At 40.3% G+C, this 22,402-nt stretch overlaps 1 protein-coding gene across 14 annotated transcripts in view; it reads left to right on the forward strand.

Moving 5' to 3' along the window:
* ATXN1 (ataxin 1) overlaps positions 1-22,402 on the forward strand; it is a 415,455-nt gene that overhangs the window by 233,569 nt on the left and 159,484 nt on the right. The window contains exon 7 of one of the 14 annotated variants that reach the window (XM_036350174.1): positions 2,103-2,246. The exons of the other annotated variants lie outside the window; for them this stretch is intronic. The gene's annotated coding sequence lies outside the window, so the exon portion shown is untranslated. The remainder of the gene's footprint in view (positions 1-2,102; positions 2,247-22,402) is intronic. 14 annotated transcript variants of the gene reach the window in all.

Raw genomic sequence — 22,402 nt, forward strand, 5'->3', positions numbered from 1 at the left:
CCTTGCCAACATTTATTAGTTTCTGTGTTTTTGATAGTATCCGTCCTACAGAGTGGGAGGGGGTGAAACCTGTTTTTTAGTGGATATTTCAGGTTGACTGTTGAGTCTTCAGGTCCACAGATCAAGAAAAGGTGTGGGCATGAGATATACCACATAAGTTCAACAAATTTAAGCCACCTTCCATGCTTTCACCTTTTTTTTTGTTTCTTTGTTAGCCAGCTTGACTATAAACATGTAAGGGCGTGGATATTTAGATAAAACAATGAAATTTGTGCCAAAGCTATTTATTTAGTCTCACAAACATGTTTGAAATTCTATATAGATTAATGTAGAAACATCCATAATTTTTTTCTATTTTCATATTATGTGAAATAATTTATTTACAGCTTTCGTCTATAATACCAGTGTCTTCATCATCTTTTGAATCACTTTGTCAGTCATCTAATAGTTTTCCAAAGTACATCATCTTGACTTACCTCTAATTTATTTGAGATGCAATATTTTTGAATCCTTGTGTAACAAGGCCACAAGCACCCATTCCTGTATCTGTTGATTACATTTTTAATACCTTGGTCGCCAAAACAAATCACATAGCCAAGACCACAGTTAAGGTGAGCATGACATATTTGGGACCATTACTGTAACAATCTGGATACTAAACAATACTAAGAGATTTTTTTCTTCATTCTTCTAGTGAGTATGTGTTTATGAACTGTACAATTTAACCACTTACTGTGCTGCTTTTGAAAGCAACCTTTAAAATGTTTTTTTTTTTTAATTTATAATGATATCTAGTGTTTGCAACTGTAAAGTCATACTTTCAAGAAAAATTACTGAAATTTGTTTTCTTCCTTAAAAAGAAAAAACAATTCTGCTAGGTGAATTTTTTTAAGCATGTTAAACTACCATTGTTTGAGGTATTTTCAAGAGAACATGTTTTCCCAAAGGACTTAGCTGTATAAAATATTTAAGAATGCAACACATAATATGATAAACTTTATAAGAACTCAAAAATTAAGGGAACCCAGTCTTTTCTGAGGAGTGCATTTGGAAAAAACCTTTCCTTGTATCAGGCATAATGATAAATTATAAACTTGGGTTTAGGGACTTAAGTGTAAGGAAGAGTTTCCATATAGTAAAAGTCCTTAAACTCTAAAATACTGATTGAGCCCATTTCTCAGAAATGTTTAAGAAAAATACTTGTCTTGCATGTGAAGCTCAGTTTTTCCTAGAGATTTCAGAAACCTTTTGGGGTTCCTTCTGACCTTGCAAAGCTGATTGGGTGATGCTCTGACCCATCTGTCTATCCGTTCCATTCCATCCAGTCCACTAATGAAATGTATTAATTTCAAGCACCTTCTATAGTTGAGGATGTCTGTGTAAATATAATAGAAAAATATTGACCAGTTCGGCAACAAAAGGAAGAGTAGCAAATGATATTAAACCAAAAAGATTTTCATTATCTTAAAAATTGGACAAATCCATATTGAGAGTTCCTAGCCAAAGTCCTCAGAGATTTGATTCAGTAATGAAGTCCATTCTGTTCTAAGACTCAAAGCATGATGTCTGTTGCTGCAGCGATCATGTGGGTAAGGAAGACAGGCTTCTAAGAAGCAGCCTTAACCCTAGCTGGTTTGGCTCAGAGGACAGGGCATTGGCCTATGGACTGAAGGGTCCCAGGTTCAATTCCGGTCAAGGGCATGTACCTTGGTTGCGGGCTCTATCCCCAGTCCCCGTCAAGGCCCTGACAGGAGGCAATCAATCTATGTGTCTCTTTCACACCGAAGTTTCTCTCTCCGTGTCTCTCCCTCCCCCTCTCTTCCACTCTCTCTCTCCCTAAAAAAAAAAAAAAAAAAGTCCTTGGGTGAGGATTAAAGAATATATGCATTTGGTGGGAGCGGACCCTTTGTCCATCCACCCAGTCATAGGCCCATACATTCTTTGGTTTGTTTTCACCTGGGTCAACTAAGTAAATGTTGTTAGATGATGTTATCAGTGATTATGGATATTACCTTTATTCAGCATCGGAGAGAATTAGGTAAAAGTACTGCAAAATTCTTTTGTTCTTTTCTCATAGTTACAAGTTTTTCTATCCTAATTAGGCCGCCCTGGACCACAGTTCATCATTCAAACTCCAATGAAACCAATAATGATAATGTTTATTTCCCGTCTTTGACCTGGGAATTGCAGTGATTTACCAACATTAACTCATCAATCCTCCTAATACTTCTGAATAAGACATTCATGTGGGTTTTTTTTTTTAAAAAAAAATGAACACATTCATGTTTTTGAACCCAGTATATAAATGAAATCTGTGTTTCCCAGATAATGTAAATGTCATGGCTACCATTCAGTATGGAATGAGATGATTAAAGCTAAAATCGTTCTTTTCTGAACACTGCTTGGTGGCCTGAGTTACACAAAAATGTCTTATTTTCTGAAAATGAAAACACCGGGAAGGAATGGGGGAGGGCATAGGCTTTGCTCATGTAAAAGTGTTTAATAAAATCATACTAGAGGAAAATCATTAGAACTCCAAATGACCATTTTAAAAAACAATACATATTTTCTTCATCTGATTCAGTGCTTCATAAAATTATGAATTTGAAATGATCCTGCCTTCTCTGTGTTGGCCAAATGGTGAATCACAGCATGTGAAGGAATGAAAACAAATCACCAGCTAAAAGGCCAAACTTCCGTGTTACCCTGGAAATATTTCTCATTTTCCCGGGGCTTCTGTTCTTCCATTCCTGTGTAACTCAGTTTATACCAGACCCCAATGCCAAGGGTGTCAGCCAGTTCCCTGCCAAAGCCAGGATGCATCCCCCCGGGGAGTGGGCACTGTCCTCCAGATGAAGAGGAAAGGGGAATCGGGTAAAGAGAATCATTTCTTACGGGAGGAAGCAGGAAGGTGTCTGTCATGGTAACATCAGTCTCCATTCCTGGGTGTGGGAGGCATTTATGAGAAAGTGGAGATTTTTATCACTGGCGTAGTCTGGCCAGTGAAGCAATACTGAAGTGACTTCAATGTTTAAAAGATAGAAGTGTGCTAGTGCATGTTTCCATCCGCCGAAGTTGTCACTGGGACCCTGCTTTGTCTTCTGTGCCCTGTCAGGTCTTCCTGGGCATTCTTTTGCAATGGGGCCTGTAACCATGTCTGTGACAAGGTCAGTTGTAATACAATATTTCAGGAGATTTAAGAACTCTGTGAAAGAGTCAACTGTAGTTTCGATAAGGAACAAAGACTGTGTTTTTAGTTTAGTTTTGTTTTGTGTATTTTTTTCCAGCAAATCTGGCTCAGGTTCATAAGAAACCTTTTTTTTTTTTTTAAGGGAAATTTCAAGATCTCATTGCTGTATTTAACATTCTATTTTGGTAGCTGCCAGTACACCTATTCTCTCATATGATGCCTGCAGGCGTTCTTTCCCATATTAATGTGGTAAGGTTTGGGATGTCCAGCCTGACCTAATGATAGAATACTTAAAAATAGTGCTCACCCTGGCCGGTGTGTCACAGTGGATAGAGCTTCAGCCCACACACCAAAGGGTTGAGGGTTCTATTTCTGGTCAAGGGCAGGTACCTGGGTTGCAGGTTTGATCCCCAGCCCTGGAGACAACCAATCCATGTGTCTGTGTGTGTCTCAATCAATGATTCATTCTCATTCTCTCTCTCTCTCTCCCCCTCTCCCTCTCCCTCTCCCTCTCCCTCTCCCTCTCCCTCTCCCTCTCCCTCTCCCTCTCCCTCTCTCCCTCTCTTCTGCCTCTCTCTCCCACCCTCCTTTACACTCTCTCTTAAAAAAGCAATGGAAAATATATCATCAGGTGAGGACTTGCAAAAAAAAATAGCATTGATACCAGCACCCCAGGCACACCTCATAGGGGCCTTTTCATGCTGTTTGCTTATTTCTTTGTAAAACGAAGACTGGTGGTATGGTGCTGGCAGGTTAAATTTGACATGATAGGCATCCTGAATCACCAGGAAGGTTGACATCTGGGCTACCAGTGTAGTGCCTTCCTTCAGGCAAGGACGGAGTAGCTGCCTCATGTGTCCCTAGTATCCAGCTGACCACAGCCTAGAGAACTTCAGATTGTGTCTGGCTGGGCTTTGGCCCCTTGTCAGTGGTCTAGGCTCCCCAGAGCGAGTGTGTAATTAGCTGCTGTGAAGAAGGAGGCAGTAACAATGATCTGAGTTAGAAACTAGACTAGAGCTACAACAGTGGAAGTGGAAGAGCTGAGCACAGGAGGAGGGGCACTTCCTAGTCCCCAGAGCCCGGCCATGCAGAGTGGACTAGCAGGTGCTTCAGCTCTTTCCCCTGAAGACTCTTGGGCAAGATCAGACAGCTATTGAATGTTGGTGTAGCAAGAAGGTCAGGAGTAGTTTAAGCCTGTTTCATCTTTAATTTTCCCGGTGCAAGTTACATATGGGGGATGGGAGGCCCGAGCAGCGGAGCGACCTTCACAGGGCAGCAGTTGGCACTGGATCCTAGCCAGGCATCCCGGTTCCTGCTGCCTACTGCACCCTCCTTCCGATTGGAAGGTCAAAATGTGACCATGACATGAAAACATTTTTGAAATCTTTCTGTACAAATATGAAGTATGTACCGGCTTTCTCTAAAGTCTTTGATCCACTGATTGATTATAAGGTGCACCGTAGATTTAATGATTAGTTTCTTGTTTTTAAGTGTGCTCATTACACCCATGCGTCTGCTCCTTAAATGCATGCTTGCAGGGAAGCCTCAAATAGTCTTGTGGTGAAAGCTGACTTCTAACAATCCATGTTAATATAGATCAGTGCGGGTTAAGGAGAACAATCCAGAAAATTCATTCTGAGCAGCCTCAACTGCTAAGCTAAGCTAAGTAGCCAGGGATTGTGTTGACTACATGTCTCAACCACTTGACCACATTTCTTACGAGGGAACGTCCTGAGTGTGGATGTAAAGACATGAGATACATAGCAGTTGGGGCAAAGGGGAAGGAAAGAAGCTGGGTATTCCACACCCTGGGTCATTATTGATTTTGGAGAGGAAGGGAGAGGGAGAGAGAGAAGGAAACATCAAAGATGAAAGAGAACCATTGATTGGCTGCCTCCCACACGCCCCACACCTAGGGGTCGAGCCTACAACCCAGGCATGTGCCCTGACCGGGAATCAAACTGTGACCTCCTGGTTCATAGGTTGACACTCAACCATTGAGCCATGCTGGCCGGGCAAGAATTTTTTTAATGTATATATCTACAAGAATTTCAGTTTTGCTAAATGAAAGGGTTCTGGGGATGGATAATGGTGATGGTTACCACTGAACTATTTACCTAAAAAAAGGTTCAGATGGTAAATTTTATGTTATGTGTATTTTATCATAATTGTTTAAAAGTATGTATGTGCATATATATGTATATGTGTATTTATATAGATGTTTTCCACTGATTTGATTATTCTATCCATCCATCCATCCATCCATCCATCCATCCATCTTTATTCATTAACTCAAACATTTATTAAGTCCCTATATGTGCCAAAATCTGTGCTAAAAGCTGGGCTACAACTATAAATACAACAATAAGTATACTCTCTATCCTTGAGTTACCACAAATTAGTTTAGGTAAAGGCCACATGAACAATAATTATGAGAGAGAGAGAGAGAGAGAGAGAGAGAGAGAGAGAGAGAGAGAGAGAAGAGGGGAGGGGAGGGGAGGGGAGGGGAGGGGAGGGGAGGAGAGGAGAGGAGAGGAGAAGAGAAGAGAAGATGGTATCCAACTGTGCAGAGTGGTGTGGTATCAGGCACTTGTTGAGGAGGAGAGAGACATGCAGGGACCCCCTGATGATGGACAGCATGGACAAAGCATGGGAACAATTAACATGTGCATAGTGTATGCTGTAGACAGTCACTTCTCCATTGTTGATGAATTAATGATGAGTCATGAGGCCGGTGGGGTGGTGAGTTCCTAAGGCTCTGAAATAAAGTGTAGAGCCCCATACACCATGTTAAGGAGTGTGGACTCCTCAGACCAGTGGAGCTCAGAACACATTCCACAGTGGCCTAAGGATTCCCACAGCCCTCCCCCCATGAATCACCATGGACTGCTTTCAGGAGTTCTTGGTGGTGATGGGTGAAGAGGCAGAGGCTCCAGTAGGTCAATATGAATAGCCTCAATTTTATTTGTTTTATGTATTAGGTGTCTATGTAAGGTTTTGTTTGAAGGCAGGGTTCTGGCTTTAAAAAAAAAAAGACACTTGAAAGTCACTGCTGGTGATAAGGACTCATCAGAAATTATAAAAGTTGATGACAATTAGTTTTATGTTTTAAAAATAAGTATTCTGCACTTAAAGGGATCAAAATATTCTCTATTCATTTCTGAAACCTGTACTTTACCTAACAGCACTTTGCACATGCTAAGCATTCGATGTATTCAATGTTCAGTAGGAATTAGTTTTAGGGATAGGATTTGTATGCTGTTGCCATAAGGGTCAATTTAAATAGCTTATTGCCCAGTAACTCAAAAGGAATTTATAGAAATACTAGAGGCCTGGTGCATGAAAATTCATGCACTGGAAGGGGGGGGGCCCTCAGCCCAGCCTGCCTCCTCTCACAGTCTGGGAGCCCTCAGGGTTGGGAGGCAACTCAGCGATCAGGGGAAGGCGATGCCCCCATCACACCTCTGCTGCTGCCACTGCCGGCAGTGCAAGCCTCGGTTGGCCCTGGTTACCTGAGCCTCAGGCAGCCCTGGGCAGCTGGGCAGCTGCCATCCAAGGCTTTCCTGTGCCTCAGGCTGGCCCTGGGTGGCTGGGCAGCCGCCATCCAAGGCTTGCCTGCACCTCGGGCCAGCCCTGCGTGGCTGCGGGGCTGAGGGGACTGGGGGACTCAGGAGGCAGGTGCACAGAGCGGCCAAACCTGCCTAGGGGCGGACCTAGCTGTTCTGAGTGCCTGCTGCCCTGGCAGGGCTTAGAAGACTGGGCACCACCATCTTGTGGCTGTGGGCACTGCCATCTTTGAGGGCATGGCAGTCAATTAGCATATTCCCTCTTTAGTAGATAGGATAAACTTTTACCCCTATTCTCTTTTTCTTTTCTTTTTTTTAAATTTTATTTTTCAATTACAGTTTACATTCATTATTATGTTGTTTTAGTTTCAGCTGTACAGCATAGTGGTTAGACAGCCATGTACTTTATACAAAGGGACCCTCTGGTATTTCAAGTACCCACCTGGCACAATACATAGTTATTACCATATTATTGGCTGTGTTCCCTATGCTGGACTTTACACCCCTGTGACTATTTTGTAGCTACCAATTTGTACTACTTAATCCCTTCACCTTTTCATCCAGCCCCCTTCCCCCATACCCATCCTTCTGGCAACCTTCAATCAGTCTGTTATCTATATCTATGATTCTGTTTCTGTTTTATTTGTTCATTTATTTTGTTCTTAGTTTCCACATATAACTGAAATCATATGGTATTTGTAATACGTACCACACTTTTATATTGATGGGCACTTGGGCTGCTTCCACATCTTGGCTATTGTAAATAACCCTGCAATGAACATAGGGGTACATATTTCAAACTAGTGTTTTGAGTGTCTTAGAATATCTGCCCAGAAGTGGAATCAGTGGGTCATAAGGCAGTATCATTTAAAATTATTTGTGGAATCTCTATACAGTTTTCCATAGTGGCTGCATCAACCTGCATTCCCACCAACAGCACACAAAGCTTCCCTTTTCTCCACATCCTCACCAACACTTGTTGTTTGTTGATTTATGATGATAGCCATCCTGAGAAGTGATATTTCATTGTGGTTCTAATTTGCATTTCTCTGATGATTAACGATTTTGAGCATTTTTTCATAAGTCTGTTGGCCATCTGCATGTCCTCTTTGGTGGGGAGGGAGGGTCTATGTCGGTCTTTTGCCCAGTATTTAATTGGCTTGTTTTTCTTGGTGTTCATATATCTGAGCTTTTTATAAATTTTGGATATTAACCTCTTATAGGATATATCACTAGTGAATATCTTTTCCCATTCAGTAGGTTGTCTTTTTTGTTGTTGTTTATGATTACCTTTGTTGGACAAAAATTTTTTAGTTTGATGTATTCCCATTTTTTTATTTTGTTTTCCTTTCCTGAGGAGATATAGTAGGAAAAATATTGCTAAGAGAAATGTCTGAGCGCTTACTTTTTCTTCTATGAGTTTTATGATTTTGAGTCTTATATTTAAGTCTTTAATCAATTTTCAGCTTATTCTTGTATATGATATATGAAGTTGGTCTAGTTTCATTTTTTTCATGTATCTATCCAGTTTTCTCTGATTCAGTCCTTTGCTTTGCATCACTTTGTAAATTTCTGTCTATTCTTTTCTGGCCTGATGTGTTTCTGTTGAGAAATCATTTGATAATCTAATGGGAGATCCCTTGTATGTAACTTTCCGTCTCTCTCTTGCAGCCTGTAAGATTCTCTCTTTGTCCTGAACATTTGCCATGGTAATTATGATGTGTCTTGGCGTGGGTCTTTTCGGGTTCACCTTGTTTGGGACTCTCTGCTTGTGTGACTTTTTTCTTCCCCGCCTCAGGGAAGTTTTCTGATACTATTTCTTCGAATAGGTTTTCTAATCCTTGTTCCTCTTTCTGTTGTTCTGGCACCCCTATTATTCGTATGTTGTTTCATTTCATGTTGTCCCAAAGCTCCCTTAGGCTCTCCTCCTGTCTTTTAATTTTTTTCTCCAATTGCAGTTCAGTTTGGGTGTGTTTTGCTTCCTTGTCTTCTAATTCACTAATTCGGTCCTCCGCTTCGCCTAGTCTACTGTTGATACTTTCAATGGTGTTTTTTATTGCAGCTATATCACTCTTCATTTCTTCTTGGTTCTTACATAAGTTACTGATTTTTTTCATGTGTTTCTTCTTGCTTCTTTAATAAGTTGATGATTTTTTCCTCCATCCGGTTTATGCACTCTAGGACCCTTAATCTGAATTCTTTTTCTGTCATGTTGCATGCCTCAGTATCACTTAGCTGCTTTTCTGGCGAGTCCTCCTTTTCTTTCCTTTGGGGGTTTCTTTGCCTACCCATGTTTGATCTCACCGACATATCTAGATGTTGAGTCGTTCCATGGCTGCTCCCTGGGTGGCAGCGTCTCCTTGGGCTGTGGTTGCTCCTTGGGCAGTTGTGGTAGCAGCTGCTCCGCAGTTGGCAGCAGCTCCTCTGGTGGGTGCTGTTCACAGCTATGGTGGCTCTTCTGGCTGGTGCGGGGAGGCTTCACATACAGCTGCTGTTCCTCAGGCAGAGGGTGTGGTGATCAGGAGGCTGCTGTTGCTTGGATCTGAATATAGAGACCATATCATGGGAAGCACATAGACGGTTGTTATGCTGTTCCACTGTATTTTAAAATTCTTGAATTAATCGGTCCTGGGAGAAAAGCGCCATCCGGACACACGCAAGGTTCTGCGCGGTGCAGGCAGCAGGCAGGGCTGGGTGGCGGCGACGCTGTCCTAGGCGGGGGACCTGAGCCGGGGGACACGGGGGTGGTGAGAGCGGCGGTGGGGGTGCAGGGAGCTGTGGGCGGGGAGGGCGGTGGATCCCGAGCTGCTGTGCAGCGCGCGCTTTCTGCCCATCCTATCCAGTTTTCTCAACACCATTTACTGAATAGACCACCTTAGTCCCATTGTTTATTCTTGCTTCCTTTGTCATATATGTGTGGGCTTATTTCTGGGCCGTCTATTCTGTTCTATTGACCTGTGTGTCTGTTTTTATTCCAGTGCCATGCTGATTTGGTTACTATACCCAGATAGTAGAGTTTGATTTCCAGTAGCATGATACATTTAACTTTGTTCTTTATCAAGATTGATATGGCCATTGTTTTGTGCTTTTTATGTAAATTTTTGGATTATTTGTGTTCTGTGAAAAATGCCATTGGTATTTTGATAGGGATTGTGTTGAGTCTGTAGATTATTTTGAGTATTATGGACATTTTAACAATATTAATTCTTCCTATCCATGAGCATGGTATGTGCATCCTTTTATTTGCATCTTCAGTTTTTTTCTCCAAGGTTTTATAATTTTCCAGATACAGGTCTTTTAAATTCTTGGATAAATTTATTCCTAGGCTACTTTTTTTCTAATGCACTTGTAAATTGGATTGTTTTTGTAGTTTGTCTTTTTAATAGGTCATTATTGGCATATAAAAATGCAATATATTTCTGAATATTTATTTTATATCCTACTACTATATTGACTATCAGTTCTAATAGTTTTTTGGTGGAATCTTTAGGGTCTCTATATACAGTGTCATGTCATCTGCAAATAATGACAGTTTTACTTTTTCCTTTCCAGTTTAGATTCCTTTTATTTTTTTTTTTCTAGTCTGATTGCTGTGGCTAGGACTTCCAGTACTATGTTAAATAAGAATGGTGAAAGTAGCCCAACAGGTGTGGCTTAGTGGTTTAGTGTTGACCTTTGAACCAGGAGGTCATGTTCCATTCCCGGGTTGTGGGCTTGATCTCCAGTGTGGGGCATGCAGGAGGCACCTGATCGATGATTCTCTCTCATCATTAATGTTTCTATATCTCTCACCATCTCCCTTCCTCTCTGAAATCAATAAAAATAAAAAATAAAAAATTTTTTAAAAAAAGAATGGTGAAAAGTAGACATCCCTTTCTTGTTCTTGATCTTAAGGAAAACAGTTTTTGCCCATTGAGTATGATGATGGCTGTGGGTTTGTCATATATGGTCTTTATTATGTTGAGGTATATTCTCTCTATTCCCAGTTTGCTGAGAATTTTTATCATAAATGAGTCCTGGAGTTGTCTAATGTTTTTTTTTCTGCATCTATTGATATGATCATGTGATTTTTGTGGTTCATTTTGTTTATGTGTTGTCTCATATTGATTTGCAGATATTGAACTAACCTTGCATCCCAGGAAAAAATCCCACTTGATCATGGTGTCTAATCTTTTTAATGTATTATTGAGTTCAGTTTGTTAGTATTTTATTGAAGATTTTTGTATCTATGTTCATCTGGAATGCGGCCTATAATTTTCTCACTTTGTAGTGTCTTTATCTGGTTTGGGGCTCATGATAATAATGCTGGCCTCATAAAATAAGCTTGGGAGTTCCCTCATCTTGATTTTTTTGGAATAGTTAGAGAAGAATACCTGTTAGTTCTCCTTTGACTGATAAAATTCACCTGTGAAGCCATCTGGTCCAGGATATCTGTTTGTTGGGAGTTTTTTAATTTTAATGTTAATTTTATTTATTTATTTATTTATTCATTCATTCATTCATTCATTCATTCTCTGATTTTGTTGTTTGTAATAGGTCTATTCAGATTTCCAGTTTCTTCTTGATTCAGTCTTGGAAGATTGTATGTTCCTAGGAATTTATCCATTTCTTTCAGATTTTCCAATTTGTTGACATATAATTGTTCATAATATTGTTTACAATCCTTTCTAAAAGGATTATGTTATGTCAGTTGTAACTTCTCCTCTTTCATTTTTTATTTTATTTATTTGGGTTTCTCTCTCTCTCTCTCTGTCTCTCTCTCTTTGATTAAAGGTTTGCCAATCTTGTTTATCTTTTCAAAAGAGCCAGCTCTTGGTTTCATTGATCTTTTGTACTATTTTTTTTAGACTCTATTTCATTTATATCCATTCTGATATTATTTCTTTTCTTCTGTTCACTTTGGTCTTCGTATGTTGTTCTTTTCTAGTTTCTTTAAGTATAGGTTAGATTGTTTATTTGAGATTTTCTTGTTTTTTGAGGAAGACCTGTTTTGTATGAATTTCACTTTTTGTAATGCTATTGCTGTATCCAATAGATTTTGGGTTGTCATGTCCTAATTTTCATTTGTTTCAAGGTGTCTTTTGATTTCATCTTTAATTTCATTGTTAACCCATTCATTGTTTAGTAACATGTTATTTAGCCTCCATGTATTTGTTCATTTTTAGTTTTTTTCTTGTGATCTCTAGTTTGATACCATTGTGGTCAGAGAAGATGCTTGATATTTCATTCTTCTTAAATTTATTGAGACTTGTCTTTTGTCCTAACATGTGGTCAATCCTAGCAAATGTTTCATTTGCACTAGAAAAGACTGTATATTCTACTGCTTTGGGGTGAAATGCTCTGAAACTAATAATTAAATCCATCTGGTCTAATGTGTCATGTAAGGCCTCTGTTTCCTTGTTGATTTTCTTTCTGGAAGATCTATTCATTGCTGTCAATGGGGTGTTAAAATTCTCTACTACTACTATATTATTGTCAATCTTTCCCATTCTGTTCATCAATAATTGCTTTTTATAGTTAGGAGCTCCTCTGTTGGGTGCATAAATGATTACAAGCATTATATCCTCCTATTGTATTGATCCCTTTATCATTATGTAGTGTTCTGTGTCTCCTATTATAACCTTTGTTTTAAAGTTTATTTTATCTAATTATTGCTACCCCAGCTTTCTTTACATTTCCATTTTCATGAAATACCTTTTCCATCCCTTCACTTTAACTGTGTGTGTCTGTCTTTTTATCTGAAGTGGGTCTCTTGTTTTTTTATGCATTCAGCTAACCTTTAGATTAGTACATTTAATCCATTTACATTTAAAGTAATTATTTATAGGTGTGTATTTATTGCCATTTTATTATGCATATTTATGATCTTCTTTTTTTTCTTTCTTCTTAAAGAAATCCCTTTAACATTTCTTGTAATACTGGTCTGGTAGTGATGAACTCCTTTAGGCTTTTCTTATTTGGGAAGCTCTTTATTTCTCTTTCAATTTTTAAAAAATTTATCTTTATTGTTGAAAGTATTATAGATGCCCCCTTTTGTTTGTTTCTTTTTTTCCCATTGACCCCCTCCACCCCACACCCACACCCACTCTTCCCAGGTCTTCCCCACTCTATTGTCTGTGTCCATGGGCTATGCACATATGATGTAAGTTCCCCAGTTAGTCACTCCCCACCTACCCACCCAGCCCTGCCTGCCCTCTGAAATTTGTCAGTCTATTCCATGCTTCTCCGTCTCTGGACCTGTTTTGTTCCTTAGATTCCACATATCAGTGAGATCATGTGATACTTATCTTTCTCTGACTGGCTTATTTTAGTTAGCATAATACTCCCCAGGTCCATCCATGCTATTACAAATGGTAAGAGTTCTTTCTTTTTTACAGCTGTGTAGTATTCCATTGTGTAAATGTACCATGATAGTCTTGCTGGGTAGAGTAATCTTGGTTGTAGTCCTTGTTTTTCATCACTTTGAATATTTCAAGCCAATCCCTTCTGGCCTGCAAATTTTCTGTTGAGAAATCTTCTGACAGTCTAATAGAAGCTCCCTCATATATAACCGTCTTTCTCTTGCTGCTTTTAAGATTCTCTCTTTGTCTCTAATATTTACCATTTTAATTGTGATGTATCTTGGTATGGGCTTCTTAGAGTTCATCCTTTTGGGGACTCTACATTTCCTGTGCTTGTGTGTCTTTTTCTTTTACTATATTAAAGAAGTTTTCAGTAATTATTTCTTGAAATTGGTTCTCAATCCCTGTTCTCTCTTTTCTCTTTCTAGTACCCATATGATGTGAATATTTTAATGCTTTATGTTTTCTCAGAGGTCCCTTGAACTATTCTCATTACTTTAACTTTTTTTTTTCTTTTTACTGTTTTGTTTGGGTGTTTTCTGCTACCTTGTCTTCCAAATCACTGATTTAATTCTCTGCTTCATCTAATCTTCTGTTGATTTTTTCTAATGTATTCATTTCAGATATTGTATTCCTCATTTCTGACTGTTTGTTTTTATGATTTCTGTGTCCTTCTTATGCTTACTATCTCTTTGTTGAGTTCTCATTGAGTTCAGACATTCTTCCCCTAAGTTCTTTGAGCATCTTTATAATCATTCTTTTAACTCTGTGTGTGGTAGATTGCTTGCCTCCATTTCATTCTCTTCTGTTTCTGGAGATTTCTTTTGTTCTTTTATTTAGGGCATGTTTTTTGTCTTCCCGTTTTGGCTGTTTTTCTATATTTATTTCTGTATAATAGGTGGTTCTTCCATGTCTCATAGTCCTGGTATGGAGACCTTATGTAGTAGATGTCCCGTGGACCCAGTGGCACAGTCTCCCTGATCACCTGAGCCAGGTGCTCCAGGAGTTTCCCTTGTGTGGGTTATGTCAGCCCACCTATTGTAGTTCAGTCTTGATTGCCGTTGGCTTGTCTGTGTGAGGGGTTGACCATCAGGCTAGATGACTGTGAGGATTGACAGTGACCACAGTATACGAGCTGGTGTGTGGGGACTGACCTCATGAAGCAGAATTTTCCCCAGCAGCGTCTAGTGCAGCCGTGGGCAAACTACGGCCCGCGGGCCGGATCCGGCCCATTTGAAATGAATAAAACTAAAAAAAAAAAAAAAGACCTTACCCTTTTATGTAATGATGTTTACTTTGAATTTGTATTAGTTCACACAAACACTCCATCCATGCTTTTGTTCCGGCCCTTCGGTCCAGTTTAAGAACCAACCCATTGTGGCCCTCGAGTCAAAAAGTTTGCCCACCGCTGGCTAGTGCCTGCTGAGACCTTCCATTGGGTGTGTCACTTGTTGAGCTGATTGAGTTGTGCTCTGATATGGTCTGAAGCCAGCTACCAAGAATGTTGATTCTGGAGTCTCTTGGCAGGGACTTGGGTGATGATCAATGCCAGGCACTGTCTGTGACTGGCCCTTGGCTCCCTGTTAGGAGCTACCAAGTGTTCCACTGTTGGAAACTTGGCCTGGGTGCGCATGGGGGTGGGGGTGGCTAGCTTTATACTGTGGTCAGCTGCCACCAGTACTGGGCGTGGGGCATGTCAGCAAAAGACCCAAGGCACTCCGAAATCTGCTGTGACTGTCAGCTGAAAGAGCCTCAGATGGTATGTGAGTTGCATGAGGCAGGTTCTCAGTAAGTCACCAGGTAGTGGTGAGTGGTGTTCACCAGGTTAATACAGATCAACTCAGTGCCTGGGATAGATCTGAGGCCACTCAGCAAGAGTCTCAAGGTACTCCAAGGTCAGGCACCACTGGCATGTGGCCTGCAGACCTTTTGCAATTTGGTGGGGGCTCAGGAAGTCGTTAGGGTAGAGCTAATAGAGTTCATCTGGCAAGAACAGATTAAGATTTGGCTGTGTGAAGGGAGGGTTCTGCACAAGAATGGTAGCACCTCTCAGACATGCAGGAAGATGTCCCTTGCTCTAAAGCCACTCCACTCAGCCTCTCCCTATGTATCTCAAGCACCACCCCTTCCTCGCCCCTTCCTCCCACCCCCAATCTTGCCCAGAATTCCTCAGGAGTTTTTCAAGGAAGACTGCAACATGGACTGAGGCTGGTCACCATCAGCAGATCCCACAGCTGTGTGCAAGCTTGGCAGGGCATGGCTGTAGGGTGTCAGCAGGGAGGGACTAGGGCAGCTCCTCAGGGGATGGGGTACCCAACACAGGAACGGTGGCACTGGTCATCAGGTTGGGAAAACAACCCTTGACATAAAACCGCACAACTCAGTCTCACCCTGTGTCTCTGGCACCCCCAAGGTTGCCTGGAATTCCTTGAGAGTTTTTTAAGAAAAGCTGCAAGGCTGGGCCAGGCTGATCATCACTGACAGAGCCACAGGGGACGCAAGCTTAGTGGGGTGGGCCTTGTGGAGTCAGGAGGGTGTGGCAAGCCTAGCTCCCCAGGCTGATGTCCTAGAGAGGGAAGTGCTTGACCCAGAAAAAATGGCCTCTGTAGATGGTGTGGGAGAGAGACTTAACAAAGAGACTTTGGTGGCTGTCCCTCTGGTCCGCTTCCATACCCACACAGCTCAGTCTCTCCCTGTATGACTCCTGTCCCTCCCAAGCCACTGTCCCTCCGCTGGAGCCCAGGGTGAATACTTGAGAGCGATATTTTGTGTGTTGGCCCTTTAAGAAGGCACCTGGGCTTCTAGCAATCTCATGTCTCACCTGGGTGGATGAAATCCTTGCTTATTTTCACAGCCAGGTGTTATGTGAGCTACCTTCTCTGCACTGGTGCTCAGCATGAGGTTGAGACCCCTCACTCCTCAGTGGGGACCTCTGCAGCTGAGATAGCCTTCCAGATTCTCAACCACTGCATGTGGGTGCAGGGCAGCCCTTTTCGCATCCCCACTGCTCCTACCAGTCTCAGTGTGGCTTCTGCTGTAACTCCTTGGTTATAAGACTTCTGCTCAGCTAGTCTTCAGTTGGTTATTCAGGTTGACTATTTTGTAATTTAGTTGTAGTTTTGATGTGGTCCTGGGAGAAGGTGTGTGTGCACCTACTGTGCCATCTTGGATCCCCTCCTAAGGTTGCATATATCTCAAGCTTTCTCCTTTTTTTTAATGTGAAATTGGACTGCCATAATTATTTTTTCTGAGTGTCCTGTTTTTGAGATATTTATAACTTGATGCCTTGGACCTGTTTGACAACTCTGATTCTGTAGATAGGATTGAACTTTGTGGGAAATAACATGTATTTTTTAATGCTCAAAATGATATTCTGGGCAAGTTTTGTTTCTTTATAGAATATAGCCAGAATCCTACTGTTTTTCAATTTGTTTAAATGCAGTAGCTTAGACAACATATGTACATGTTCCGTTGAAGATAAAGGATATCATTATTTTTAGTCTATTACAAAGAAGACTACATTTTCTCTTAAATATCTTGATATAAAGTAATTTGAACACAATTTCTACATAAATCATTTTCAAGAGATTGGCTGTCAAGTGCATTTTTTTTAGTAGTACTCTCATACGAACCAATGAGACTTTGCAAATTTTGTTATATTCTAAGTCTAAAATGTGCTTGAAGATGTCAGTTTTTAAACAACACTTTGAGAAGTAGTTAGCTTAAAAGTATAGCAATTCAGAGCACACTGAGAATGATTTTGAAGAGTAAAATCTTCATACACTTGAAAGAAAGTTGTCAGATCCACTACAATTAGGAGACAAGCTGGTAAAACCCCCACTTGTGAACATTTTTTCCCCTAACCAAAGAATAATACTGGCCTATGAAAACCTCTAGCAAATCCTTACTCCATTTCAGCTCCCAAATCTACTGCACAGAAATTCTCCCAATTTTCTTATGCAGTAATACACAGATATAGAATAATGGCACTGCAATATATTGCCCCTGGTCTTAAAGATGAATAAAGCAGGCCATGAAAACTGCCAGGACTGAAATATATTTTCTCTTCAAGCCTGGAGTGCATGTGTGTGCACCAAACATACATGCATGCACAGACTTACCTATTTGTTTGAGTGCAACAGTTAGAAAGGAGAGGGGAAGATGAATTGACACTCTCTCCCCAGATCCTACCATTTCCAATATGTTGGATCAATGCGAACTGCATTACACTGTTGGGAAAAGGCTTGTCAATGTGCCTCACACTTTGACAGGAAGGATGCTATCATGTGGAAGTTATGCCCTTTCTACAAGAACCTGGATATTGAAGTTTTGGAGATTTTTGTCTGATGCCCTTTGGTCTTGCTGTTTTCAATGAATTGAGCTTTGTAATCATATATATGCATCAGATTAAATTCACAAACAAATGAAGTGCTAACTTCCTCACTGCTTATTATTTTTGTACCACAATAAAGGTATTTAATGGCTTATTGTCAGTTTCACACATACAGGAAAGAGTTCCTGCTCCCCCACCACCTCTGTAAACTCTATCCAGCAACATTTTTGGAGTAATGTCATTTCTTCCTGGATTCAGACATACCCTTGAAGCCCACTTTCCTTATATTTACATTGCAGGGGCAGTGCCCACCATTCTTGAGTGTGTATCCCCCAGCCCCGTGGTTGGCAAACTGCGGCTCGCAAGCCACATGCGGCTCCTTGGCCCCTTGAGTGTGGCTCTTCCTAAGCCTTAGGAGTACCCTAATTAAGTTAATAACAATGTACCTACCTATATAGTTTAAGTTTAAAAAATTTGGCTCTCAAAAGAAATTTCAATCGTTGTACTGTTGATATTTGGCTCTGTTGACTAATGAGTTTGCTGACCACTGCCCCAGCCCATCCAGGTGCTGGATGGAAGATGTGAAGTTGCTATTCCCTTTATTGGTCTTGGTACCAAATTATATGACCACACTTATAATGATTGACACTTTCAAAATTAAGAGAGACAACATAAATGATACACACTTTGGGTTGGAAGGATTGTGTTCAAACCCATTCTCTGCCACTTCCATGTTTTGTGATCCTGGGCTGCTGCTTAATTGCTCAGAGTTTGTTTCCTCGTTGGTTATATGTGAAAAATAAACCTCCTTTCACAGGGTAGCTGGGGAGATTGAGAACTAATACAGGAGATTCCGATTTCATTCGTTTTAATTTGAAATTATAATACTCTTTAATTACATCCGTAACTGTCTGTAAGTGTTGCAAAGTGGCAAGAAGAGCTGCTTCATGGGTCAGCAGAGTAAATCGCAACCTCTGATGACTGACTTTAGGGCACGGCTCTCCACTATGGTTGAATAGCATCCCATTGCCTAGACTGCACCCCAGACCAATGCAGCCAGTGTCTCTGTAGGTGGGTCCCAGGCATAAGGATGTTTGAAAGCTCCCCAGGCGATCTCAGTGTGCAGCCAAGTCTGAGAACTGCTGCCTTAGGGGGATTTGAAAGTCTCCATTTCTTCCAACCGGTGATACCTGGCGTTCAACAACCTGTACTTTATTCTTTTTGCTTAAACAAAACAGGGACTAAAGCATCATGCTAAAAGTATGTCTGCCTTAGTAGGAATTAGGTTATGAAGTTCTCTCCAAAGAGCCTGTGTTAGCAGGTGGGCACAGGGGTTGGAAAGAGAACCGAGGTCTCTAGATGTCTGAGGACAGGAGCAGTTCACACAGGAAAACAAACAAATGGAACGACAGTAATCAAAAAGTCCAGCAGTTTCATGCTACCTGTTGCTTTTGGAAATTAGTCTTACAAAAACACCACCCAGGGCTGGTTGACTTCCCCAAAGGCTCGGGACTATGACCCTGATTGGTCATGATTTTTTTTTTTAATACAGACTTTTTTTTAAAAAGTATATTTTATTGATTTTTTTACAGAGAGGATGGGGGAGAGATAGAGAGTTAGAAACATCGATGAGAGAGAAACATCGATCAGCTGCCTCCTGCACACCTCCTAGGAGGGATGTGCCCACAACTAAGGTACATAGCCTTGACCAGAATCGAACCTGGGACCTTTAAATCCGCAGGCCGATGCTCTATCCACTGAGCCAAACTGGTCAGTGTGGTCATAATTCTTAAAAACTTGCTGCATCTTCAAAATGTGGAATGGGAGAAGGGGGGCTCATTCACTTGTATTCACTGTAACCAAAATTCAGTTAATTAAATTTCTTTGCAAAATGATATATATAGATACTTTTAAAGAAACAGTATTTTCAAGAGAATAGACTAAAACACTCCATATTCAAAACTCTCTGACCTCTTTTCAACAAATGGTGCTGGGAGAGCTAGAAAAAGACACAGGAGACACATGGAAAAGGAGGAAGTTGGACCCTTCACACCACGTGCAAAAAATAAAATGGATTAACAACCTAAATGTAAGAGCTAAACCATAAAACTCATAGAAGAATTCTAAAACATGACCTTGGATTTGGCAATGGGTTCTTAGATATGACACTACAAACATAAGCAACAGAAGAAAAACTAGGTAACTTAGACTTCATCAAAATAAACATGTTTTGTGAATCAAAGACACTATCAAGAAAGTGAAAAGACAGCCCACAGAATGGAAGAAAATATTTGTAAATCATGTAACTGATAAGAGTCTAATTTCCAGAATATATAAAGAGAACTTTTAGAACTGAACAATAAAAGGACAAACAACCTAGTTTTAAAAGGGACAAAAGATTTGAATAGACATTTCTCCAAAGAAGGTATACAAATGTCCCATATGCACATTGAAATGATATTCAGCATCATTAGTGTAGGGAGATGCAAAAGCAAACCACAACGAGATAACACTTCTTACCTATTGCAATGGTCACATTAATTAAAAAATAGGAGAATTACAAGTGTTGTCAAAAATGTGGAGAAATTGGAATCCTCATAAACTGCAGCAAAGTGGTGTGGCCACTATGGAAAGTAATTTGGCAGTTCCTCAAAAGTTTCATAGAATTACTGTATGACCCAGAAATTCCACTCCTAAGTATATAACCAAGAGAACTGACAACAAGCATTCAAACAAAAACATTTTCATAGCAGCATTCTGCACACAAGCCAACAAGTGGGAACAACACAAATGTCCGTCCACTGGTGAATAGATAAACACAGTGTGGTGTATGTATACAATGGAGTATTATTCAGCCAAAAAAAGGAATGAAGTACTAATACATGTTACAACATGAATGAATGTGAAAAAAATGTGCTAAGTCAGTGATTTTCAACTTTTTTCATCTCAGTGCACACAGAAACTAATTACTAAAATTCTGTGGCACACCAAAAAATACCTTTTTCTGCCAGTCTGACAAAAAAATGTATCATTTTGATTGATTTACCAAAAAAAAAAAAATCATAGTAATTACCAACCCTTTTTGCTCCAAAGTGACTTTTAAAAATAATCAGGTGCCTATACTTGTATATAAGGATTTCTGATACCAAGAATTAACCAATCAGACACAACCTTATTATGCAACTTTATTATATGACCTGTATACAGGGTGGGGGAAAAATAGGCTTACAGTTGTGAGTATTCTAGTTAATAAAGCTATTGTAATAATTATAACCTGCACTTTTTTTTCATATGAACAACTATAAACTTACATTTGCACACCCCTGTATTTATGGTTCAAGAGAAGATACCAGATGGCTATTGTTGTGTTGCTGTTGTTGTTTATTTTATTTGACAATCTAAGGGAAAAGAGGTCAGTGCCCCTAACCAAATCATCAAGTATTGCATTTTTTTAAAAATTCTTGCAGCCAGGCACACCAGTTGAAAATTGTTGTGCTAAGTGAAAGAAGCCAGTCACCAAAGACCACATATTATATGATTCATTTCCTTTACAGGTAATGTCCAGAACAAGTAAATCCATAGAGACAGAACACAGATGAGTGGTTGCCAGGGTCTGAGAGGAGGAGGGAATGGAGAGTGGCTACGGGGTATCTTTTGGGATGCTGAAAATCTTCTAGAATTAGTTAATGGTGATGGTTGTACAACATTGTGTATGTACTAAGAACCACTGATTGTACACTTTAAAAATGATTACAATGGTGACTTTTATGTCATGTGAATTTTACCTTAATTAAAAAAAAATATTTCTCTGACCCTATCTCTCATTCTCTGCTAGTGGTCTTACACCAGTCACTTAGCCATTGCTGGAGGGTCTTGTTCCATCAGCTATCCTTTGTAGTAATTCCACTCTCATCGTATACTTTTTCCCCTCCAATGTCATGCTTTTGCAGTCTTCTACACCCGTCTTCCATTCATCACTCCTCAGGCTTTGGTCCCCAGCAGAGCCCATGGCAACATGGCAGACATGAAAAGCCTCCATCTACAGATTTCTCACCAGACTAGGAAAGCTCTGCATTTAACCAAACAGAAGCTCGGGTGCCTCCTGCTTACCCGAGGGGCCTTTTTGAAATTAGAAACAGGTTTCCAGTGTGGTCCTGCCACAGAGCTGGACTCATCCACCACAGCATCACCAGGGAATGTTAATTTTGGGAACAGGTGGAAGAACTCTCCTAGCATTTCCCGACAGGCACAGGGGATTCCTGCAGACTCAGTAGAGTGAAAGTCACACGTACAAAAATGTAAATTTGTGTGAGATGTAAGGCTGCTTCTCGCAGAGCTTAAGTGCTTTTAATTCTGGGTAATAGATAGTGCTGATGGCTTTGGAGATTGATCTCTGAGCCGACCGAGGGCTCCAAAAGTAGAAGGAAGCTGTATTCATCATTGTCTTAATTTTCTTTTTTTCCCTCTTTTTTTTTTTTTTTTATTTCTGCAGGGGTCAGCAGAAATCAGATTTTTTTCTTTTCTTTTTAGATCAGTGTTAGTGTGATTATGATGATCCTGAAAGACCTGTATGGGGAGAATGCTGCAGTCTGAATTAAAAATAGCACTTTATGTCCTCCCACGCGCAGCACTTGAGGGTTCTGAATGCCTTTTATAAATGCAGACTTTCTGCCTGGCTACATAAAAGAAGCTGTCACTTCATTTCCATAACGAAGTCATTCCCAGGAGAATTCCATTGTTTTAGCAATAGAATTTTTGTAAAAGGCCTCTTATTTTGCCTGAAAAATGTAACAAAAATGAACTTTTGAGAGCTTATTCGACAAAACAATTAAGGAGCTAGAAATTTTCTTCTTTCTTGATTTATTGGGAGTTGTGTGAGAATCTTCTGTACCATGATGTTAGGATAAACCCCCCCAAACCTGGCAGGTGCAGGGAGCGGGGAGAGCACTTGTTATTCTTTCTTCTGATAGAA

The sequence above is a fragment of the Myotis myotis genome, unplaced genomic scaffold (genome assembly GCF_014108235.1).
Source record: "Myotis myotis isolate mMyoMyo1 unplaced genomic scaffold, mMyoMyo1.p scaffold_m19_p_2, whole genome shotgun sequence".
NCBI lineage: Eukaryota > Metazoa > Chordata > Mammalia > Chiroptera > Vespertilionidae > Myotis > Myotis myotis.